General features: G+C 36.6%; 2 long non-coding RNA genes and 1 pseudogene across 2 annotated transcripts; all 3 read right to left on the bottom strand.

The window, feature by feature from the left end:
* Positions 1-3,386: 3,386 nt before the first annotated feature.
* On the bottom strand, positions 3,387-4,043 carry LOC120133768. The gene is made up of 3 exons (XR_005517123.1): positions 4,006-4,043; positions 3,731-3,925; positions 3,387-3,661 (listed from the first exon to the last, which is right to left on the bottom strand). It is a non-coding gene; the product is annotated as an uncharacterized LOC120133768 (long non-coding RNA).
* A 5,100-nt stretch (positions 4,044-9,143) lies between these two features.
* LOC120133767 lies at positions 9,144-9,675 on the bottom strand. The gene is made up of 3 exons (XR_005517122.1): positions 9,488-9,675; positions 9,254-9,388; positions 9,144-9,158 (listed from the first exon to the last, which is right to left on the bottom strand). It is a non-coding gene; the product is annotated as an uncharacterized LOC120133767 (long non-coding RNA).
* Positions 9,676-18,873: 9,198 nt separating this feature from the next.
* Positions 18,874-20,704, bottom strand: LOC120133759 (annotated as a pseudogene).
* Between the last annotated feature and the right edge of the window lie 320 nt (positions 20,705-21,024).

Here is a 21,024-nt window from a genome sequence, read left to right on the forward strand (position 1 = left end):
GTTTAAATAAATTTTGAAAATCTAAATTTATTTTTAATCCACGTCTTCTTCTTCTATACTCCAAATGTGGTTAAAATTTGAATTTCTTCACTTCTCACCGAGCATGGAACTGAAGATCCAAAGTAAGAAAAAAGTGGAAAAAATCAATATAAAAGATTCGTTCTTTACTCATTCAATCACTTCCATAGTCCATTAATGTCCCCAAATTCTCTTCTAATTTTTCTCAGTTTCTTCCATGTATTATTGGATGTACTTTCTCTTGCAAGCAATCATGTAAGAAGAGCTTGTCGGGTGGGTTCCTGCTCTGCTTGTGATTCAACAGCAGTAACCAGGTCAGGCAGAGTGTTTTCATGTCAGTTTTTCGGCCGAAGATCGCCGACCAGTGCCATTTGATTACCGTCACTTGGTGCAATAATCTGTTGCTTAATGGCCTATAAGTATCAATCTCTAGTCCCGAAGGAGAGAATCAATACACCTGCAAAATCGAGCTCAAACCATGGTATTTTTGGAGAAAACAAGGCTCCAGACACTTAATCATCGATGGCGATGAATAAAGTTGTAAATGTCTTCTGGGACCTTAAAGCATCCCAATTCAATGGCAAAATCGAACCCAGTTACGAGTACTACATTGTTATCGTTTATGATAAAGATGTCGTTTTGTTCGTTAGGATCTAAAGAAATACACTTATCCGTAACTGGTTGCAGGCCTACAGTTTTAAGAAAAGAGCATGTATCTGGAGAAAGAGATCCAGCTCGAGGATCAAACTTATGAGAAAAGTATGTTTCATGAGATCTCGATCGAGTATAAGAACAAGATCGACAACAGGGTTGAGCCCGAAATGAAGATAGAATCGATAACCAATTGGTTCTTCATGTGAAGCATCTTCAATGGAAGTTCAGGGAAATGAATCCTTTCAAGTAAACAAGACGAGTTGAAGTTTACTAAGATGTTCATGGCTGGCTTTTAATTCGTTGGTCAAAGCATGCCTTGTTTATATTCAAGCCTGGTTTGTTATCGTCGTCTTCGAAAGGAAACAAGATGATTCAGCCGAGTTCTACTTATTTCTTTATGCATAGAATATTAGAGACACACACATGTTAATGAATCAACTTCAATATTAATTAATGGCGTTAGAATAAGATTGTTGGTGAAGCCAAATGGGGACATGTTATGGGCCAACATCGAGTGGTGAGGAAGAAGATCGATCATCCTCGATAGTTAAATGTCTCTGACGTCATTGCAAAATCCTCGAGAGTCGAGACGACCATCCTCTTCCAGCTTCGAGTGAGGTCCGCGTAGTACTTGAGCGGGAAGTCTCGAGGAGAAGAGAGGTTCCATAGGATGGTGGAGAAGAGGGAATGGTAAGGTTGTTAATGAGAATGGGCGGTGGGGACTGAAAAAGAGATGGGTTGGCGTTGTTTTTCGGAATGAGAAAGCTTGCGAAAAGATGAGTTGATTTTGTTAAATGAAAAACGATGGCAGTGACAGAGATTAGGCGGTGTTCGAGAGTTGGGAATGGGAGAACTGTCATGGATGACGACAAAATCTTTCATTCTTTGCAGTTCCTTTTGGTGCATATGCTTTTTTGAGACGAGAAGGGAAAGAAGAAGAAAAAGAAGAATGACACTTGGTTTTTTTATTTTCTAATTTCCAAGTCAGATTTATATTAATGGGTTAACGAAAGTTAACGATCGAGAGAGATAAATCAAACAAACCGATAATGTAAGGGATTAAAATATTTTTCTTTGAACCGATAATGTAATGGATTAAAACCTTTTTCTTTGAACTGGTGACAAAAATCGATCCGATCGAAAAATACAAGGGACCATCCGTATAATTTACCCATAAGAAATAAATAGGTTTAAATGCACCATTTGCCTCTAAATTATACCATTTTTATTGAGTTATCCCCTAAAGTATTTTTCAGGATATTTTGTCCCCTTTACTTTAAATCGTTATCCCGTTTGTCCCATTTCGTTAACTCATTAAAAAAAATCTCAGTGATCAATCAAAACACGCCACATCACCATTTATTTTAATGAGAAAAAACAAATTCTGGAAAATGGTGATGTGGCATGTTTTCATTAGTCCATGATTTTTTTAACGGAGTTAATAAAAATGGGGTAAATAAGATAACGATTTAAAGTTAAGGGGATAAAATATTTTTAAAAAAAACACTTTAGGAGCAACTCAGTAAAAAAAGGTATACTTTAGGGGCCAATGTTGCATTTAAGCCAATAAAATATAAAGATGGAACAAGAGAAATAAAAAGGGTCTGTGATACGATTAGTCAGTTATAGGGTGACAGGCCTCATTTTTTTTTTTGAGAATGGTGGGTCCCTTTCTCTGTAATTACTTCACCCTACTTTACAGCCGTTGGATTGGATAGATCGAATCTTTTTTTGTTAAAATATTATCCGTGTAAATTGAAGGCAATGATATTTGGTTTTACCTGGTCGCCCTCTTACTCTATCTATCTATGGCTATGGGACCAACCTCTTTGTTCCATTACATATCCCTTATTTCAATCATACCAATTATATATGGCTAAACTACCTATTTGGTCACTTATCTAATTTCATATTTCTATTTTAGTAATCCAATTACTTATTTTTAAAATCACACTTATAGATATGTTTCGTTTTTGCTTTGATCGTTCGCCGTTAAATTATATTAATTTAATCCTAATTCAAAATAATTTATTAAATCATTAATATTTTAAAGTTATATCAATTTAATCTTAGTTTTAATTTAAAATAATCTCATATTCTATTACATAAGAACATCTTTAAAAAAAAGATCTCAGACGACTTATACTTCTCGAAAAGTCACGATCCTTTGATATAATTTCTAATAGAGTTACATGATTTATCAGAGTCTAAAACAATTGACACCTTACTACATTAATTAAGTGTGTCAATCTACGCCATCATCATATTTCTGACTCTACCAATAAGAATCACTATAAAACATCTAATAAAAGAATAAAATATTGACATTAACTAATGATCGTTTAACCACCTATAACAATTATCCACCTAAACTTTAAAAAATAACACGCGACATACAAGAGTATCCACTTTATTCCATCAACAAATATTTATTTAAAACTTTTACCATAATAGATGGCGTATATTAATATAATATTATGTTCAAATCTTATTTTCTTAAGCGAGAATATTTTCTAATAAAAAATAAAGGCTTATCATGGTAATGGAGAGAAAGACGCTCAAATCATTTGTCTTTAGAAAGACGTCGGAAAGACGCATCTTCCCATACTACATACATTTGGAACCTTATATCTAACAAATAATAAAACAGAAGATGCCGAATGATCCAAACATCTATCTAAAGATCCGATGATCCAACATCTTTCCGAAAGAAGTCGATGATTCAAATGTCTGTCAAAATACTATAATAAAATACTCTATTCCAACAATAATTTTGTTTTCAACACAATATCTAAGTGATTTTCTATGTTCTTTTAAAGGATTTTCATAACTCGTTGCAGATTATGATCCATCTGCCATTTATTACCTCAAAATGATATACCCAAAGCCAATCAAACCAACAGTAATCGAGTTTTGTGAACCACAAGTGTCTCTTCTGCTCTCAATCGCAACTCCAAGCTTTTACTGGGGTTTCAGTCTCAGGGAAGCACTGCAAAACAACCATTGTTAAAGCTGAAAACCCTAGGTGGAACCTGAAATTCAAAGCAACTGTGTTTACCTATTGATGCAGTGTCGCTTTCCCCGTAGGTGGAGGACCATCATCAAAGACATGGCCAAGATGAGCACTGCAAGTAGCACAAACAACTTCTTCTCGAGGCATAAAATTATCGACAGATCTAACTTGATTGCACATTATTTCCTACAGGTTCATAATACGACGGCCAGCCGGTCCACTATCAACTTTGTCGATGATCTGGATGTTGAGCATCACGGTGCCATAGGTTCAATTGATAATTCCCCAGTAAATCTGAAAAGAAAATCCAGAAAACTTACTCGAAAAGAGGTGTATCACAACATATGCAGTGATAAGTGTTGGAAATAAAACACTCACACAAACAACTTTAATTGAAACTCAAACAAATATTACAAGAGTACTCTCACTCAAAAACAAGAACTACAACTCACTCTTATAAGACTTTGTTTCTTCTTCCTCACTTAGAAGCTCTTAATTTTCTTGATGCTTAAAACTAAAATGGGAAGGGTATTTATACTACTCAAGAACAATCCTACACCACACAAATAAACTAATTTAAACCATTACAAATTCACAAATATCTAACTCTCACCTAACTAAATTGATGTAAGCAATGACATCATTAATTAAATGATGGTAAGCAATGACATCTTAATTAAATGATGTAAGTAATACATCATTAGTTTGGGTTTGGGTTTAGGCTCCCATAATGGATCAAGTTTAGATCCAACACCCTCCTTAAACTTGATCTCGTGACCCCTAGTAGGTTCCTTAATCTTAAGAAGTCTTCGCTGGTCAGTGGCTTGTAAAATATCAGCAACTTGATCTTGTGACTTCACATATTCACTTCCACATCTTTTCTTGCAACACACTCCCTTATATAGTGGTAGCGAATATCAATGTGCTTGCTTCGATCATGGAATACTGGATTCTTCGCTAAGGCAATGGCTGACTTGTTGTCGACACAAACCTTGGTAGGCTCTTCTTGTATCAAACCAATCTCCTTCAATAGATTTCTAAGACAAATTGCATGACAAACACATGAGGTAGCAGCACATATCCGTTCACAAGTGGATAATGTGACAATCGGTTGTTTCTTTGACATCCATGAATGCAATATCCCATGAAAATACGAATCCAGTAGTGCTCCTTCGATTATCTATGTCTCCACCCCAATCACTGTCGCTATATCCAACAAGCTTGTAATCTTAGAAACTGAATAGAACAAGCCAAAGTCATTGTACCTTTCAGATAGCGAAGATTCTCTTTGCGGCTTTAAATGGTGGTTTTGGGGATTCCATGTAGCGACTAACCAATCCAACTGCGTGAAGAATATCGGGTCTCGTGCAAGTTAGATAGCGTAGACTTCCTACCAAACTTTTGAGAATGTTGGATCTACACTTTCGCCTTCTTCATGTTTGGTCATCTTGATCCCGTATTCTGCCGGTGCTTATTGGCTTACAGTTCTCCATCTTGAACTTCTTCAGTATCTCCTTTGCATAGCTTCCTATGAAATGAAATTCCATCATTTTGTTGCTTAACTTCAATGCCAAGGTAGTACGCCATGAGCCCCATGTCTATCATCTCGAATTCTTTTCATCATCACATCCTTGAATTCATTAAACATGCTTGGGTTGCTTCCAGTGAAGATCAAATCGTCCACGTAGAGGCACACGATCAAAATATCTTCATCTTTGATCTTGATATATAGAGCATGCTCGTAGGGACTTTGTTGAAGCCATTCTCTTGGAAGTACTTGTCGATTCGGCTATTCCATGCCCTTGGTGCTTGTTTTAGCCCGTAAAGAGCCTTCTTCAACTTCAACACCTTGTCTTCATGCCCTTTGACTTCATACCTGATGGTTGCTGAATGTAAAGTTCCTCTTCAAGAACTCCATTAGGAAGGCGGACTTTACATCCATCTGTTGTATCTTCCACTTGTTTTGAGCTGCCAAAGAAATGATTAGTCTGATAGTCTCCAATCGAGCAACAGGAGCAAATACCTCATCATAGTCAATTCCAAGCCTTTTGACTATAGCCTTTAGCAACTAGCCTCGCCTTGTGCCTTTCAATCTCTCCTTTGGCGTTTTGCTTTGTTTTGTACACCCTTGACACCTATCGCCTTATGTCCCTTGGGAAGTGAGGTAAGTTCCCATGTGTCATTCTTCTCGATGGCCTTGATTTCTTCGTCCATCGCATCTCTCCATTTCTTTTCTTGTACCGCTTCTTGAAAGCTCACTGGTTCACAATCGGCAAACAACAAAATAATGTAAGATTATCTTGTCGTTCAGTTACCTCATAGAGATCTCTAAGGCTTCTTGTGCGTTGCACAACTCTTTCACTTTGACTCCCCTTGACGATGATGAAGGTGATGAGTCTCCTTGAGTGGTTGATGTTGGTGAAGTGGGTGGAGTTGCAAGCTCTTGTTGAGATTCATCTAGTTGCTCCCTCATTGTCTCTCATCTTCTTCAACTGAGGAAAGAAATTGAAGTCATCTGTATGAGAGTTAAATCCCATTCTCCTTCTTCGTTGAAGACCACATCTCGACTAATCACAAACTTCTTATTGTCTGGATTGTACAATTTGTAGCCCTTCGAATTAGCATCATAGCCGATGAAGATAAACTCTCCTTTTATCATCAAGCTTCGTTCTTCTCGTCTGGTACGTGAACATGTGCTATACTTCCAAAGGTTCTCAAGTGGGAAATGCCAGGCTTTCTTCCACTCCATGCCTCTTGCGGTGTCTTTCCCCATACACTTCTTGTGGAGATCGATTTGACAAAGTAGACTGCACACGATACTGCTTCCGCCCAAATTCTTTGGGTAATTTCTTGCTTTTGAGCATGCTTCGTGCCATGTCGAGGATTGTTCTATTCTTTCTTTCTGCCACACCATTTTGCTGGGGGGATCTAGAACTGTCATGGTCGACGAATTCCATTTGCTTCACAAAACTCTTGAAACTCTCTGGAAGTAAATTCTCCACCTCGATCGGATCTCATGGCTTTGATCTTTCTACCGCTTTCTCTCTCCCACTGCTGCTTTGAACTTCTTGAAGACTTCAAAAACTTCTGACTTCTGTTTCAAGAAATATACCCAGATTTTTCTTGAAAAATCATCAATGAAGAAGAAAATAGTTATTGTTACAGAGAGAGCTTGGCTTGATCAGTCCACACACATCGGTATGGATGAGCTCGAGTGGCTTCTTAGCTCTTGTCTCTGACTCCTTTGGAAAGCTTTTCCTGATTGTTTCCGATAGGACACCCTTCACAGAGTTGGTCAGGATGGTTGATGTGAGGTAGTCCTTTCACCATCTCCTTCTAGATAATAGCTCTAGACCTCCAAAATTGAGATGCCCAAATCGAGATGCCAAAGCCATGATGCATCTTTGTAGCAAGCTTTCAGGCACTTGCAACATCATTTTGTATGTGATCAAGAACATTCTATTCTTTGACATCGGCACTTTAGCAATGAAGTTATTCTTATCATCTTTTATAGAAATTATAATTATTCATATGAATATCATAACCTTTCTCTACCATTGCCCTAAACTTAAAATGTTACTTTTCATATTGGGCACATAGTAGACATTTGAAATAAATTGATGTCTCCCATCTTTCAAACGGATAAGAATGTTACCTCTCCCTTTCACTGCTATTGTGAATCATCTCCAAACGAAACATTTCCACTTACTAACTCGTCTAGCTCCACAAACATGTCTTTCCTTCCACACATGTGATTGTTTTCACCACTGTCAGATACCAGGAATTTGCTTGGCCACCATCAGTTTCCTTTCGTGCTAGAAGAAGAGTTTCTTTGCCATCTGTCTTTTCCTCCACGTAATTGGCCTTCTCCTCAATTTTGTTGTGGGAGCTCTACATTCTGAAGCATAATGCCCAAATTTTTGACAATTATAACATCGAATTGAGATTTGTCATACTTTGAGTTTGGATTAATTCTTCCACGGCCGTGTTGAGCTTTCTCCTTTCTCATAGTTGTTTTTGGAATTGTTATTGTTGTAATTCCAGCCTCGTCCACGACCTCGACTTCCACCTCGTCCATGGCCTCTACCTCTGCCTTGGCCACGTTGGTTTCTATCATTGCGTTGGCTCTCATGCATATCCTTGAGTTGCAACTTGAGGAGTTGCTCAGTAACTCATGCTTCTTTTTATGCTTCTCTTCGTATGCTTGCAATGATCCTTGGAGCTTCGATCTTCATTTCTTCCAAGTCTTTAGTTTCTTCAATCGTCACGACGACGTGCTCAAATTGGATCCAACGAACGGAGTATCTTCTCTATTATCCTCACATCGTCTAACTTTTCACCATTTCTTTTTAATTGATTAGAAACAGCTACTCTTGAGAAATAATCTGAAATAGACTCAGATCTTCATGTTTAAGGATTCGAATTCACCTCTTAATGTTTGGAGACGAACCTTCTTCACTTGCTCGGATCCTTTGTAAGAGGTTTGCAGCTTCTCCCACGCTTCCTTGCTAGAGCTTGCACTTGAATCTTTTCAAAACCATCATCATCTAATGCTTGAGATGAGGTAGAGAGCCTTCTTGTCTCTCTTTCTTGAATCCTTCAAAGTTCTTTTGATCTGGTGTAAGAGTAGCAAAAGCATCATCATCCGCATGCTCGTTATAGCCTTCTCTATGATATCCCACACATCTTGTGACCAAGAAGTGCCTTCATTTTGATACTCCAATTGTCGTAGTTGTTGTTGTTGAGTGTCGGAACTTGGAATGGTGCCATACCATTTGCCATATCTCTCAATATAATGAGATTTTGTAAAATCCGATTGCACGGATGAATCCGGAACGATGAAAAAAAACTTTGGAGGGACTTGGACAACTCGGTCAAGGGCTCCAACTCGGCTGACTCGGCTCAACCGGTGAGTCAACTCGATTTCTGGCAGTAGTCTTCCGGCGGTGCGTGGCGGTGCGTCAGAACTCAGATTGAGAAAATTCTGGCGGCGTCGTGTTCCTCTCGTCGAGACCTTCGATCTTTCCAACTCGCTCTGATACACTTTGTTGGAAATAAAACACTCACACAAACAACTTTAATTGAAACTCAAACAAATATTACAAGAGTACTCTCACTCAAAAACAAGAACTACAATCTCACTCTTATAGACTTGTTTCTTCACTCACTTAGAAGCTCTTAATTTTTTTTGATGCTTTAAAACTAAAATGGAAGGGGTATTTATACTACTCAAGAACAATCCTACACCACACAAATAACTAATTTAAACCATTACAAATTCAACAAATATCTAACTCTCACCTAACTAAATTGTAAACAATGACATCATTAATTAAATGATGTAAGCAATGACATCTTTAATTAAATGATGTAAGTAATGACATCAATTTAGTTTGGGTTTGGGTTTAGGCTCCCATAATGGATCAAGTTTATGATCCAATAAGTTCCAAATGTTTTGGTGTTCCAGTATTCCCTGCACATAATCATCCATGAAGATAACATCGAAAATAATCATGAAGAAGTGTTACCTGAAAAGCAGAAAATGTTCTATGAACAGACAGAACATACCCAGTGAAAGCTCTTTCGGTTCCTTTTGTCGAGTAATATAAAATTGTTCAGGTGTAAGCCTCTTTCTTCATTCCCCGTTACTTACAGAACCATAGTCAACTGCAGCAGCCTCTGTACCGGATGGACCATCAATATCTGAAGCACCAAATTCAATTCAGATTTTTTTCCCTCAAGAAAATATTCAAAGGCAGGAATTAACCGAAATTCTGATAATATGCAAACAAAAGAGAATACCTTGAACGTTGTCGGGTCTTTGGGAAGAAGCAGAAGAACCCATTGATGGAACTAAGAAGGGAACTTTTCTGGGTTTATTAAGAACACTAAAAGCCTTTAATTTAGGACTAAAGGGAATTGGGTTTTCAAATGAATATATGTTCCTGTGCTTAGATTGTGGACGGCCATTGTTGCGTAGCAAACATATAATGCAGATTCTCTGGAAAGTGTCAACTAGTTTATATTCATTTGATTTTTGGAAATGGAAATATATATATATCCTACGGTTGAAACTGGGAAATGGAATACGTGGATGATTGCCATGAAAGAGATGCAAGAAGAGGATATGGACTCTCCACGTTCATCCCTGGATAATATATATCATACATTAATAGATTTTGTAATTTATTATTCCTTCACGAAATTTCTCTAAATTATTTTCTCTGCCACTCAAATATATATAATGATATATATATATATATATGCATACCATTACAGTTTGTTTTGATCGAGTTTGTTATACTGATACGAAATAAGTTGATGCAAAAACCGTAAGCTTATCTTTAAGAAAATCATACAAATGAGAAAAAAATTAAAGAAAATACGGCACATTCAAATTTATTTAAAGATTTGAGGACATTTTTTAATTGTACAAGATGAATTTGTTTTTTTTTTATAATAATACAAGAGGAATTTGTTGCATACCCCATACGAGTTCAAATGGAAAATAAGTTTTTTTCTTTTTATAAAATTTATCATGTAGTCTGAGCAAGTTCTATTATTTGGTTTTTTTAACATTGCAGTCAATTCAACAAATTTCTAATTTTCAAGTTTGTTTTGGGAAAAATACATGAATGATCATTCAATTATGAGCGATTATATTTTAATCGTCGATCAATATTTTATAATTAGGCCATTTAATTATTCAAATAATATTAATTATGTCTTTTGTCGTTAAACCGTAATTGATAGGGTGAGTGACAGTTAACAGAAAATCGACATAATTATACATTTGATATTTATTACTTGTATATTCTATAAATTTAATCATAATTTTAAATTGATAAAACATGGAAGTAAAAAAATTAAATGTATTCAAAAAAACTATTATTTTCAAATAAGGTGAATGTTACTGTGTCAATCCACTGACGTCTTTTGGAAAATATATGATCGGCTTCCCGTATTAGCTCTCATGTTTGTCTTCTTCGTCTTTCAAAGCTCTATCAATGGCACCCACATTAGCTCCTCAAAAAAGTCGGCGAGTTCACTATCTTCGTTTGATTCATATAAGCGACTCGGGTCTCCGACCAGCTCCATTTTTATGTCCACCGACTATGTAGAGTCATGCATGGAGCTTAGGAAAACGCCATATCGTCCGAATTTTTTACATAAAAAAAGTCATGTAATCCTGACATATTTTCCGAACATTATAAACAATAGAAGATCTAGAAATTAAAAAAAAACGAGTCTAAAATTTAATACTTATTCATTTTTAAAAAAATTAATATATAAAATTTCTTATTTTTTTTCTACTACATTATACTAATTTTTTTTTAAATAATGGGTATGCAATTACTCCTCATCCCATTTAAATACATCCACCCTTAATTATAAATGTCTCCCAAATTGAGAAAATAAAACCTTAAACGCAATACACAGGAAAAATAATTTTTCAGCACAAATTTACCCATATCTCACAATATAGCCCAGCACTCTTGTATCATCACCGCACAAGTAACAATCAGTTAACCTAGAAACCATCTCGTAACCATCACCCCTTTCAAGTTCTAAGCTCACAATCCAAGTTAAGACCCTAGAATGAACCTCTATACTTATTTTGGACGATTTAGAATATATTGTTTAAGAGTTTTATTATATTTGAATGTTTATCAACTTTATTATATTTCTTTTTTAGAGTTCAGTTTTATTTTTATTTTGAGTAATAAGATATTTTTTTAGTTTTCTTAGGATTTTTATTTATCATGTAAGGCCTCTATATAGATTAACTACGTGCTCCTTATTTAGTTCCTGCTTTATAATTTGATGAGAATATTGGCTTGCGTCTAATGCTTTTGTACTCGTACTTTTCCTACAATGGTGCTTTTGTTTGTTCCTAGAGCATTACTTTTATGAGTATTGATCCATGACTGTTACCTTTACTAAAATAGATTATCAATCTAAGAAAATTTGAATTTTGAAGTGGACAAATTAGGCATAGATTCTCCATTGCAGATAAGAAATATAGACGCATATATCATGGAATAAGCGCATATTTGATAAGTTAACTAAGAAATCAAATGGTCTCAGTATAAAATAAAGGTATATTAAGCTCAAAGCACTGGGATACCAATCACCAAACTTAAACAGTATAGGTAGGTTACATCACACCAAGCATTTATATTGATTTCATAATAACAAGGGAGAAAAGTGGGGAAAAGAAAGCAGTCAACCAAATTTACAGTTTTGTCAACAGCCACAGAAACTTCCCAAGTGCAACTCATCCCTTAGGGTACACCTTTACTTTCCCTTCCAACAGATAACATGTCTCTTTTGAACTATGTCCATGGAAACTTACTAGGAGGACAACCCCACCTGTAACCAAAATCCAAACACACATTCTCAATATAATGAAGAATCCATCAGCATTTTCAAAAGTAATGGACAATAAAGTAATGAAAATGACCCTAACCCAGTTTTCTTTCCAAGTCAACTGGATATAATAAAGGGTTCAACCCAGTTTTCTTCCCAAGTAATGAAGAAAGTTTGGATTCAGGAGGGTTGGTTTCTCAGTGGCCATACTTTCGGATCTTATCCTGACAGCCGATACTATGAATATTTTTTAGTTGGATTTACTCAACTCGTTAAATTCTTAATTCGATCTTAAGTTTGTCTCGAATTAATTCAAATCGAATGATAATTAAATTTTAATAGATTCGAATTCAAACAAATGAGGAACTAATAGACTAATTAAGACAAAGTCCTTGAAGGTCAATTTACACAAGTTTTTATGTTGAACGATCGGTGAATGACATGATTGACGTGCATTAAGGAGCATGTAGGTGTGGCAGGTACCGTACCACCTGCTGAAGGCGAGGTTCTTTGTTCCCAAATATTCGCAAGTATCACTTTGATTTAGGGTGTCTTTATCAAGGAAAAAAAAGGTACCACTTTGATTAGGGTGTTTTGCTTTCGTCTGTTTGATATTAAAAAGATGATATATTTAGCACCGATTAAGTTAATACATTGGATGTCTCAAGCTGTGACGTTGCAATAGCAGTGTCGAGCTTCATCAAGAAGAAGATGTCTATCAGGTAGGTGAGGGTATCCTTGTTGACAGCTTAAGTGTTGCAGATGAACTTACGTTGTGTCAATGCTTAAAATCCATGTTAAGTAGGATTGGTTAGTGATCATCGCTTGTTGGCAAGCGTTATAGACGGAGAGATTTTTTTAATGTTCAATTTGACCGTGACAGGATGATACGGTGTAGAGCTTAAGTGAGATGGAGAGACCTAATTGATTTGATCTTGGATAGTCGAATAATTAATGCTTTTGTTTCCTTATTATAATGACATGATCTAATATGATCAAGTCGTGAGAGTCTATCGCTTTTTCTTTATGTAGTCATATGTTATTAATAATAAACATATTTGCTGAGTCGAAAAGGTAGGTGAGAGTATGTTCGATCGAAATCAAAATGCATGTCAAGTTTTGATGCATATTACATTTTCGTAGTTGAAATCAATGATGGATCTAGAATTTTAAAATTAAGATCTAAATTTTAATATATTTTAAAAAAATAATATATATAATTTTATTATTTCATACAATAATATTTATGAACTAAATTTAACAATTTTTTCAAAATAAAAGTATATACTTACCTGCAAGATTGAAATTACCTTATAGTTTCCTCACATCCTTTATTATCAAAGCTCAGTTTTCTTCGATCATGCTTTTCAGATATATTAGCCCACAAATATTATATTATATATTAAAAAAACATATACGTGGTGAAGCAATTTTTAAGCTTCGACAGCGTTTCTCGATGTTTCCACAGCATGCAAATCAAAAAAGGGGTAAAGTATATAAATAGTCCCCAACTTTTAGGTACTTACATTTTGGTCACCCACCCTTTAAAACTTACAGTACAATCATCAAATTTTAATTGTTTTCAGTAAGGTCCCTTCCGTACTCTCCCGTTAGGTTTTGTGATGTGGCACTTAACTATCGTTAACCCCTTCCTCCCTCCTCCCTTCCTCTCCTCCTCTTTATCTGCCTTCTTTTTCTTCGTCTCTACGGAGGAGGGATGACGACGAGGAGACACGATCGACTAGGTTTTGCTCAAACAGTGTGAGAACTTCAACGGTGGTGGCGATGTGGGTGAACAAACAACCTTATTGGCCGGAAATTGATCAAACAGAAAAGGATATATGGGATTTTCCGACGAGATTCGGGGGCCCTCTCCATGGCGAAAGGAGGTAAGTCTCGGCGAGTGGCTAGTGAGGTTTTGGTCGGAATGAGGTGGCGCTCCTATTGGTATCGGCAGTGACGATCACTGATAACTGACGACAAAATCGAGGATGGGTGTTCAAATGATTTTTTGTGATTTGGGATAACGGTGGATAATGAGTATGAATCAGGGTCGAGGTGTGGTCGAGGCCACATCGGTGACGATGGTGATGGTGGTGTGATCCACCGCTGACCAGAGGTGGGTGGTGGTGTGAGTGAGAGAAGAAGAAGAAAACGAGGAATAAGAAGGGGGAGGGAGTTAATGGCGGTTAAGTGCCACGTCAGCAAATGGTTACAATAGGGACCTTATTGTAAACGATTAAAAGTCAGGTGACCAAAATGAAAGCGCCCCTAAAAGTTAGATACTGTACTACAAGTTTTAAAAGTTAGGTGCAGAAAAGGAGATATGGGATTTTCCGACGAGATTCGGGGCCCTCTCCATGGCGAAAGGAGGTAAGTCTCGGCGAATGGCTAGTGAGGTTTTGGTCAGAATGAGGCGACGCTCCTATTGGTATCGGCGGTGACGATCACCGATAACTGACGACAAAGATCGAGGATGGGTGTTCGAACAATTTTTTGTGATTTGAGACAAACGATGGACAATGAGTATGAATCAGGGGTCGAGAGGCCACATCGGTGATGATGGTGATGGCGGTGTAACCCACCGCTGACCAGAGGTGGGGTGAGTGAGAGAAGAAGAAGAAAACAAGGAATAAGAAGGGGGAGGAAGTTAACGGCAGTTAAGTGCCACGTCAGCAAATGGTTACAATAGGGACCTTATTGCAAACGATTAAAAGTCAGGTGATCAAAATGCAAGCACCCCAAAAGTTAGATGCTTGTACTACAACTTTCAAAAGTTAGGTGACCAAAATACAAACATCCTAAAAGTTTAGGGACTATTTGTATACTTTACCCTAAAAAAATAATAAGTACTAATATGCGGTAGCAAAGGCATTTGAAGTTTTTGTAAAGCGATTTGGGCCACACAAAATAGTAATTAAATTTTATCCATGGCAAGAGGATTTCCTGTTTGCCAACCAATGTATGAAGAGAATCAGATTAACAATCTCCACGTCTTCAAAAGCTTCTGGATAAGGATTCAGAATTTCGTATGATGACAATGTCAGCTGTATTCGTTTAATATTTCACATTTTCTTCACAGTTTTATGACATAAAATTAAGTTAAACTTTGTCAAGTATATCTTATAATTTATAATATATAAGTCCAAACAATGTGATTAAATTACAAGATGTCACATGTTCGGAAATGGAGTGCAATACTCCATTAACCATCAATGGTTCACTTGACAGTCACTAGACCCAACTAGAATGGATGCATCAGAGTTGGTAGCAAACAAGATCCTTTTCTACACCAAGCAGGATCATAAAATAATCTAAATTACGATTGTTGTCGCGTTTTTAATTACATTCTATTTATCATGATTGTGATAATAGTAAATATTGATCATTATGAATATCATGATTGTACAATAATAATTTCAAACGACATTTTTATCGCTATATAACCATTGATATTTCAGTAAGATATTTATTTAAATCTCTAATCACTAGCACTGCATATGGTTTCATCTCAATTTTAAAATTTTATATTAAAACTATATTTTGAGATTTTATATTTTATTTTAACAAACAACTTTATTAAATACATAATTAATGGTGTAGTTTAGCATGGATTATTTTCTTATTAATTTATACTTCGTTGGTTTGAACTATGAATGCACGTTTTGGATTGCACAAGAGTGAGAATCCGTAGTTGTGAGTTGTCATCTGGCATCAGAAATGTGCAGCCTCATCAAAGAGCTAAAACAAGAAGATGCCAACGAGGTTACATAAGCAATGGCAACAGCAAACGTGTCAGACAAGGTGAGTGTTCCATTGAAAACACAAAAATGCATGCAAGATTTCTGGGGTATATCGTTAGATTTTCGTGGTTGAAATTACCTTATAGACTTGATTTACGTATCAAAGCTGATGCTACGTCGCACTTCTGGATCATTCTTCACCAATCAGCCCACAAACCATTATTTTATATACGCGCGTGAAGCATGTTTTAAGCTTCAACAGCTTTGCACTGCTTCTCGATCTTTCTATAACACGTGGATTAAAATATATATTAATTTGCGGTAGCAAAGGCATTTCACGAATCAAGCTCTGCACGGATTTCACCAAATGCTTTTCAGTGTATGATATTATACATCGTCAGCTGTGTTGGAAAGGTAGAAGGTGCAAACCATTTCGCCACAAAATAATACGATTTTCCCAAAATTTTCATGGCAAAGAGGATTTCCGCTCATCTAACCAACCTCAGAACAGATTCTGATTCCATCTCCACGTCTTCAAAGTATTTCTGCAGAATTTCAGATGATGACCATGCATGCCAGCTGCACTGCTTAACTAAAAGTGATCATATAATGTACTAAAAAAATGATTTTTCAGTGATTATTTTCTTATTTATGGTGAATGTTATAGTGTTTTATAGAAGAAGCCAAGAAAATACAGTTACTTCCAAAAGACACGATTTCTTCTTCAAGCTTCATGCATGTCTATGAAATTGTGTGGTCTTTCCAAAAGATATTGAAGATGTCACGTCTTCTGAACGTCTTCTTGAGGTTGTCGTATCTTTTAGATAATTTCCTTAAGCCTTCGTATTTTATGGACATCTTCAATGGAACACTGTAGTATTCACCCTAAATAAGAAGGTAATCATCATTTAATTTTAATATTTTCTTGAATTTTTAATATTTTTATGCTCGTGTTAAGATTTATGTTCTAAATTAAATATAAAAAATTATCAACATCAAAATTAAATATAAAAAATTATGGATTAAATATTTCAATAAATTGCCAATGTTAAAAAACCAAATTCCACTACTTTATTTACAATTTTCTTCGGCAGACCACATTCATGCTATTGCCCCCTCCCCCATCAAAGTCATTGTCTCATTGCGAAGTTTCCATTCTTTATCGATGAATGTTTTTCTCATTTTTAATATATAAAGTACATTTTTATCAATAAATGTTTTTTTGTTAATACTATTTATACACATGTTCTTCTTTTATTGACTGACAATGACATCTTTAGATTTTATTGAAGATGTTTTAAGTGGAGTAGATAGATAGACTGATTCAATTTTAGCGATAAATTGAATTTGTTTTAATACAAACGCTGAATTAAGCATTTTTTGGTAACAAAGATAGCCCCTAAATTAGTGGTAGATCGATCTAGCATATTAGTCAGATTTGAATTAAAACGTGATGAGCTTCGTGAGGGGTTGAGTAAACGTGGAAAACTCCAAGCATGTTTTTTTTTCATAACGTATTATATTATTAAAATCTATAATTGTAGACGCATATATATAAGGTACAATATTATTATAAATATGATATAAAATTAAGTGATCAAATGTGTTACATGTGTCATAGATATTAAATATCATTGAATTAAAGTGTAGATCCATAAGTTTGATTAATAATGTGGGCACAAAATTAAGCATACTTGAAACTTTACGGTATATTACTTGGGCATAATGCCAAAACTAGCCCCTAATGTTTATTAAAATGATTATTTTGACACCTATTCTTTTTTTTGAGCATTTTGACCCCAACATTTTATTTTGGGATAAAAAACTTCATCTATAGGTGAAAACTATTAGTTAACACACGATTAACATTCTAAAATAGGAGTTTTTTTAACCTTAAATGATACATAAAATGCCTCAGAAAAGAAGAATAAGGGACAAAGTGGTTATTCTATCAAATGTTAGGGTTTTTTTTTTGCCCTAAAATAAAACGTGGGGTGGTAAAATGCTTCAAAAATAGAATAGGAGGCAAATGTCAATTTTAACAAACATTGGGGGCTAATTTTGGAATTATACCTATTATTTATTGATAAAATTGGAAGTTTAAATAATAAATTATGATTTTATATTCAATGAGACTTTAAAATGTGAACAATATACTCAAATGATTAAATAATAAATGAGAAATTGATGCTTAAAGTAAGCTACATGCAAATTTTATTGAACAAATTTGGTGTCTTAAAAAACTTCCATTCAACATGGGAAGAGTATGGCTTGGAAAGTGATTATAAGGTAGAACCAATATGTTAGTGAATGTGCAAGCTAAAAAAGGCTTTCTTTTGCGCGCGGTTGTGAATGTGGCAGCGGTAATGAGAAGAGCAAACCAACCTTGTAAACATTGCCAGCAAGATGTATCAAAAATGAAGAAGCAAAGGAACAAGGGATTCAAACATTGCTGATTTCTTTTGTCGTTGTGTGCTTTATGCGCTAGGAATGTCAAAATTTTCTTCAACGGGCATGACTAGAGAAGGTGCTGCGTATTTGTTATCTCATCTACATTGCCCAGCAATCAAAAACCATTCTAGTTTTTTTGGGAAAACCATCGATAAACAAATTGAGTTCCAAATGAGCCTTACGATGCCAATGGGGCTGGTAGATTGCCAATATAAGTTCTATCTGCAGCAGGGTTAATAAAACATAAAATCTGACAAAAAAGGGTTCTAAACCATAATATATGACCTCTGTTTTCTCATTTGTTCATTGTTCTAAATTACACCTGTGATGTTTTCAAAATAGACCAAACATCAGATATCATTGAAAAGATTGCTCAAGCTGGATATTCAAGAAAGATGAAAGATTTGGACAACTGGTATTTCTATATGATGCAAAATTTGAAGTATTTACAACAAAATAACAGAGTACTTTACAGAGATAACACACTAAAATAGTACATATTTCTTCTAATCTATGTACGGTTGCATGCACACAAAGTGAAAGAACATGCAGAAACCAGTTGAGCTTCAATAGTATCTACATCCAAGCTACAAACTGGTCTCTGAAAACCAGAAAAGGAACAGAGGGAAGAGACTCCGGGGACAATTTGTACGAAGCATCCCACTGGTAAATTCTCCTTCTTCAACCTATTACACCATCTAATAAAATCTTGATGATGAGTTAGGCCTGATTTTCCAAGTCCTTTGAGCTTATGAATGTTCCATGGAAACCATAGGGAACTCGAGATGGGAGCTTAACCGTGGCTTCTAGCTTTAAATCCATGGCATTCACGATCTGCAGCTCCGATTTCCATGTCTTTTCATCGTGAACGAAAGCTAAAATGTAACCATCATCTTCGTTTTTTGAAGGGTTTAGAGGGAAGAACAAAGGTTCACCACCGTACCTTTGGTCTCCATATATATACTTGTTTACCTCTCCGGTTGAGAGGTCAACTTTGGCAAACCCGGAAACTTTAGGCCATGGTTCAGCGAGGGCTAAATAGGCGAACCGGGTTTTTCTTCCAAGCAAATTCCGGTTGACCATCCCTGCCTCCAAGTTCACTTGCTCGGATTCTGAAATGATGGGGTGGCGCGTGGATTTTCCGGTCTTCAAGTTAACTCTGATTTCGGAGAGAACACTCTTGAGGCTCTCATCACTTTCGTTGAAATGGAGTCTGGAGGCGTCATGCATGACCCAATCACCACGATTTCATCACTTTCCGGCTCCTCCCATGCATTCCAAAGGTGGAAACAAAAACAATCAGGTGCTTCGACCCACCTAATCCCAGCAGCATCAATGCTGTTCTTCTCCAATATTCCAAATTTCGACACCTTGTTCTTATCATACACGACGGGCAACCCACCGTGGATCATTTCAGGCAATTTGAACACAACTTGCTGGTCGGGGATCACCACGAAGTTCTCGGTGATGGCGAAATCGTCATTGTTGGACCAGCCACCGGGATTTCAACATCGGGTGATTTCTTACCTTCGGGTGAAATCCGAAAGTACTTGAGATATGGCTTTTGATAACATTGTAGCTAAGAGCAAATAATTCGCCTGATTCAGGATCAATCTTGGGGTGAGCAATCATGGTGGAATTTAACTGACCATCAAAATTGTATCTCCCAACGGTTTCCAAATCCCCAGATGGAGTTATATGGACATGGTAAGGCAAATCATCCTCAGACATGGCAAGGAGATGGTTGTTGAAGTAAACAAGGCCGGCGTTTGCAACACCGGTGCCATGGCTCGGATCAACGAGCCCAAACAGTCCACGAGCGTAGAAAAGTAACAGTCTAGCTATGCCGGAGTGGCCATGGAGTTCACCTATGGCTTTGGGGAAGACTGGACGGCCTAAGTCTCGTTCTTGAACCAGACGATTCGTTTCAGTGAACCTACATGCATAGCTAGCTGACTCATTCTTGAACTGAACCGCATGAACCATTCCATCCCCATCGAAGAAATGGTGTCTGGCGATCGGCTCGTGAAGTGGGTTGGCTCCGTTCCGGACGTAGACTCCTTGAACACATTCCGGGATTTTACCAATGACGGGAAGCCTATGCTTGACGGGTTGCTCCGGGACCGGAGAAAAGTTACCGGCAATTGAACTCCGGGATCAGCTGTTTTAGGAAGAGGACGCTGACACTCATGGGAAACCAAAGCATTCTCCACCATGTCTAAAACCATAGCCGCAACTCTTTGAAGGGATTCCATTGTTGAGTGGACTGAGATCTCTGAGAAGGAGAGAGAGGGGAAACCGGCGACTGTTTAGGCAAATGAAGAATCGAAGGAGATTGAAGAGCACATGAAATGGCGGGATTCCTCAGAGACCTCAAGGTTGAAACTGGGAATTCAGGCTTAAAACGAGTCCCAATAGCAGGTGCTGCCGGCGATGGTGGTGCACAAGAAGGCATGGTTATGGTTAAAATCAAGCCAATTAAGAGAGGTGTATCTTTAGGGATCAAAAGGAGAATCTTGATTGGGTTTTGAAGGAGTGAAGGCTTGCATGTGAGAGTGAGAGAGTCGTTGGGATGTGAGACCTTTGAATTGATGGTTTAGAAGGAAAGAGGGTATATATAGAAAAAGGAGCATGCAAGACAGAAACAAAAGCCCACGTGTTGCGTTTCTGCAGCCAAAGAGGTGAGAGGGGAGTCACAATTAATAGTATATGTGGGGACACTCTTGCTTTATCCTTTGACACCACTACTCATTTTTTTCTCGCTCAATAAAATAT

The sequence above is a fragment of the Hibiscus syriacus genome, unplaced genomic scaffold, assembly GCF_006381635.1.
Source record: "Hibiscus syriacus cultivar Baekdansim isolate YM2019G1 unplaced genomic scaffold, ASM638163v2 tig00110596_pilon, whole genome shotgun sequence".
NCBI lineage: Eukaryota > Viridiplantae > Streptophyta > Magnoliopsida > Malvales > Malvaceae > Hibiscus > Hibiscus syriacus.